The sequence below is a fragment of the Palaemon carinicauda genome, chromosome 2 (genome assembly GCF_036898095.1).
Source record: "Palaemon carinicauda isolate YSFRI2023 chromosome 2, ASM3689809v2, whole genome shotgun sequence".
Taxonomy (NCBI): Eukaryota; Metazoa; Arthropoda; class Malacostraca; order Decapoda; family Palaemonidae; genus Palaemon; species Palaemon carinicauda.
This window is the reverse complement of record NC_090726.1, coordinates 139,428,231-139,433,230: the sequence shown is the minus strand read 5'-3', so window position 1 is coordinate 139,433,230 and position 5,000 is coordinate 139,428,231. Positions and strand designations below refer to the sequence as shown.

Below are 5,000 nucleotides of genomic sequence, written 5' to 3'. Positions count from 1 at the left end.
CATTGGCATTTTGTTATTTTAAAAAATGATTATCATTAACGTTAAATGCCGACCAAAGTGATATTCTACTTATTCTTATTTAAGTTTCCATTTAGTGGTATGACAAAAATTGTGTTTTTATTTTATCATAAATTTCATAAATAATTTTACTCTTATGTACAGATGCATGTGAAATTTATTATATCGTAGAATTTATACAATACAATATTTCCCCGTCATGTCCACTTTAGTCTGTATGGCTGTAGTTTTTCAAGTCTTGAAGATAACGGAAGGAGAAAATATAATCCCTGGCTCTCTTCATTCCAGCATTTCCTGTACAATCTTCTTTGAAAGACATGAAAAATAAAGAGAGCGATGAAAGTATTCTATCTTCCGGTGTTGCTGTTTTATTATCTCTTTAGAAAAGATTTATTTCAGACTTGAATAGAAGATAAAAGTGGACAAGGGTAAGAAAGAAAATACAGATCACGCATCCTTGAGAATCTCTTCCCAATAACCCAAATGTTTACCTTTCCGCCGTTTGTTAATGTGACTGGATTCCTTCCGCATCTCCTTCACGACATTCATATTTCTCTAATGTTTATTTATTTCTTTGAGGTTGCGGAAAGGGTTTGAATGTCATTTATGCGTGATTGCTTTATTCATGACTTCTTTGCATTCATTAACTTTATATTGACATATCATTGGAAGTGTAAACACTGTGTCATTTAATTCCCCTTCTTTCAGCTGTTCACTCTACCGTAGATATTTTTTGTTGTTATGATCTCATTTCTTTTAATTATTATACTTTACTTGAATGTTGCTTTGACGAGAAGTTATTGTCGTCTCAGATCTTTTGAAATTCTAAGGAAATTTATTTATTTATTTTGCACTTGAATACCCTTTACACGAAGCTATGACATTCGGCGAAGATGGTACTTGAGTCGAGAGCCGTTGACGATTCTAAGCACCTGGTGATTTTTATCTCGTAATCACCGGAGGATTTTGGTTACTTTTGAAGAGTATGTTTGCACTTAGATGTCGTTTACCTAACGCGATAGCATTCGGTGAAGAGGATACTCACGCCCAGATCTTTAAATACTTAAAATACTCCTTTAATTTGTTTCATAATCTCGAAGTTGTTCACAGGGCGTCTTGTTTGTACAGCAGTATTTAACTTGGCCCAAGCATATTAAAAGCAAGCAAATATTTACGTAAGTGGAGAAGGTTATGTCAACATATTACATTATTCATTGTCATTCTGGTTTGTTTCGTGTTAATTGATTTTCTGAGTTATTCCTGGTATTGTTTGCTGGTTTTCATCATTCAGTAGTGGTTTGCATCTTGCAAGATAAATCTATTGCGTTGATATTAATTAACTGCGGTGACGGGAAATTTAATTTTGTTAGTTTTTAAATTTTGTACTGGTTTGTATCTGTGAAATATCCGTATAATAGATTAGCCATTATTATGTCTTGATAACCGACGACATTTTTTTTCTTGATTTTATATTATTATTCCTCGCCTTTCCATATATCATAAAATTATAAAATCGAAATAATTTTATTTGTAGTTAAGAAACATTTAGAAAACTGATCAAAATACATCATGATTAATTAATTCAATTGAATCAATGTATAAAATCACGAACTTTATTTATTCAAAGTAATTTTAGTTTGATCATCTAAAATATTATTTACCTTATATATATTAAAATCTAAATTCAATGGGAGAAACTTCCCGGCAATAGTTGCTTTGATGATTTAGAATTTAAGACTTAGCGCTGAACTTTCAGAATTTGTTGTTTTTAATACGATAAAGACGAGTAGGATGTTTTAAACCATGAACTAGAACCGGTAGTATCAATAGCACAACTATAATGGTAATTCTAACGTTCCCTTTTAGTGAATATTTCTGTTATTGCCGGCATAAGCTTTGATATTCATGCAATTGCAACTGCCGTTAACATTTATTTTTTAAATTTCATTTATAAACGAATTCAAAGTCGAAAGTGTTTGAACTAATATATTATTATTATTATTATTATTATTATTATTATTATTATTATTATTATTATTATTATTATTATTATTATTATTATTATTATTATTACTAGTTTAGCTGCAACCCTAGGAGGAAATTCAGGATGATATAAGTTCAAGGCTTCCAACAGGGAAAAATAGCCACGTGAGGAAAAGAAATAAGGAAATAAATGATCGTAAATTAATTATGAAGAATAACCTAACGAGAACTGCTATAACAGAAAGGACGAAATATCAGAGATGACAGCAAGAACATGATTAAAACTGGAAACAGTTCAAAAGGATTATTTCTTTTTTATTGTATGGTTGGTTTGGTCTCGTCTTATCCGGTTGAACCAGTCAATGAGTAATTGTTGTTGTGAGGGTGGAGATGAAAGACGCAGGTGTCACATGAAGATGAAAGATGGGAGGGGTGACGGGTTCCCAAGGAGGAAAACTAATTTCCTAACTTTATTGTTTAGCAAAGATGGTGTTTATTTTCTTTTTCGGCATTGTTTGTTATAAAGTCAACATAATATATATATATATATATATATATATATATATATATATATATATATATATATTTATATATATTCATGTGTGAGTGTGTAAATTTATACGGATAAATTTTTATATAGGAGTTTATAAAGAATTCTTGCATTTTGTCCTAGAGGTTAGTAACGATTTGGTTTATAAGTTCTTCCAGATTTTTAACATATATTTAGTTATGTTTAATTGAATTTTAATAATTTAATGTATGTTTTATGTGGTCTAAGATAATTTGTTTAAAATACTTGGGTAACTATATAATGTCATTAATTTGATCTCTTATTTAACTTACGGACATCTCCAGTAATTTTACGTTTGATATATATATATATATATATATATATATATATATATATATATATATATATATATATATGTATATGTATATATATATATATATATATATATATATATATATATATATATATATATATATGCATACATATCTGTTATTGTAAATACCTACTATTAATGGAGGCTTACTAGTAAAATAAATAAGGCAAAACTATACTGTTGAGGTGAAAAGCAACATTGCCCCGTATTTTAATCTTGAACTTTTTTATTCTGAACAGCAAGTAGAAAAATCTGTCTATTTAACAAAAACAGACTGCTCCATTTACTTGTTTAGAAGCTCTGAAGAATATGCTTGCAAAAAATTTGTCACATGTATCAAAAATATTTTGGCTGCTCACAAAATTAAAAGCTACTAAACCTGTACGTTCAGTAGTGTAAAACTATACAAAAAAAAAAAAAAGTAATAATATTTCAAGGAAATCACAGGGCATCAAAAATTTCTAAGCAAATACTCTTCCAACGCCCACATGGACCCGACCCCGGCTTCTCACTATCCTGTCACTCACTCTTACAGCTTCAGACGCGCGTACGTTCTCCTTGGCGTCTGAGGCCCGACTGAAGTGTCAGTGCAACGAGAAACATGCTCGAGTCACCCGTCCTGACCCGCCCCCTTTGGCTCTGGCACCGCCCCCCTTGCAAGATGAAACTCCGCCCTCCTCTACCTTCTGACCAGACGGGTCTTAACGAGTTCTTGGTGGAGGTTTGTGGATAGATGGATTAGTTCAAGCCAAAGATGGATTTCGGAAGATCATTGCTAGCCCACCCCATGCAACTGCCCCTCCCCTCCCCCTCAAAAAAATCAGAGGAAACCTAATAGGGTCACTGGGTTTCGGAAAGATGGATCCGCCTGGCTAAACTTACACTATATAGGAAATCAACTTCTAGGAGTAACTAGTAACACATGTGTTCGTCATATGTGTAAGATGAGGAGGGGGAAACCCGTGTTATTTTGAAACTTTGGACCCTATCAACTATTCATAGCTTCATTTAAGGCGAAGGGTAAACTGGCGATTTGTAGTTTGCGTGGTACCTGGCGGTCGAGCTTTGATCATATAGAATAGGTTGATTTTGAGTGTTTTTTATTTATATAATTTGTTCACTTCTTATTCCCTTTGCTAGAGTAAAGAATATTTTTTTAACATTTACAACTACACTTATGTATTTGATTTTCGATTGTAATAATAATGAGTCAACTATTTTTTTTTCTTTTCTAATTTAGTTCTTTGCCTACTATGAAGTACAAAGATTTATGATATATCTTGATTCTTTATCCTTTCTTGTTAGCTATTTATACTTCCACCCTTGTTTTATTTGGTGACGTAATACTCAAGTTTATCATGTTTCTGAATAATGAATAAATCTTCGATCCTATATCTATACTCTCTCTCTCTCTCTCTCTCTCTCTCTCTCTCTCTCTCTCTCTCTCTCTCTCTCTCTCTCTCTCTCTCTCTCTCTCTGCAAGTACTGTTTCTGCCAATGTTTCTTTGAGCTCAACAGGAGATTTCCCTTCTTGAAGGTAACTTCGTAACACATGTCAGGCAACCTCGTCCCACATTTACTTCATTGAAATCAATAATCTCAGGATTTCACAGTTTGTCCAGTCAGCTCTTTTACTGTCAAGAAATGGTACTCTGTTCCTGCTTCAGTTTTTCTTCTATCTGATATGTTTTTTTGTTTTTTTTTTTTCAAATGGCAGGTCTTTCGTATGCATAATGATATCCCCCTCTTTTATCCTTCCTTTTATTTGTGGGGGTTAGTGATTCTATAGGCCAGGAAAAAGGTCCTTGGTTGTTGGCACCATCGTCCTTCACTCTACAGAAATTTTCTTCGAAACCGTGAATCGGTGATAGAATGTCTTCAATTATTTTTTATTATTAATAACATTGATATTATTTAATATTTCATCATGCACCAGATATTCCATGATTCATATTTAATTCAATTAGGTCCTTCGACTTTATAGCTATGAATTTTACGATATGATTAGCATTATTTCCTGCTTTGCATTATTTTAAACAAAGGCCTCATTTGACTGTCTGCGACCTTGCAAAGGTTTTTGCAATCAATTTATGAAATTAATAGATTATAGCTTAT

The 5,000-nt window shown here is 32.1% G+C and overlaps 1 protein-coding gene across 3 annotated transcripts in view; it reads right to left on the bottom strand.

The window, feature by feature from the left end:
* The window catches only part of LOC137627478 (lachesin-like), a 770,122-nt gene extending 766,669 nt beyond the window's left edge, over positions 1 to 3,453 (bottom strand). For 2 of the 3 annotated variants that reach the window (XM_068358565.1, XM_068358580.1), the window contains exon 1: positions 3,413 to 3,453. The gene's annotated coding sequence lies outside the window, so the exon portion shown is untranslated. The remainder of the gene's footprint in view (positions 1 to 3,412) is intronic. The other variant, XM_068358573.1, reaches the window with a different exon arrangement.
* Positions 3,454 to 5,000: the final 1,547 nt, after the last annotated feature.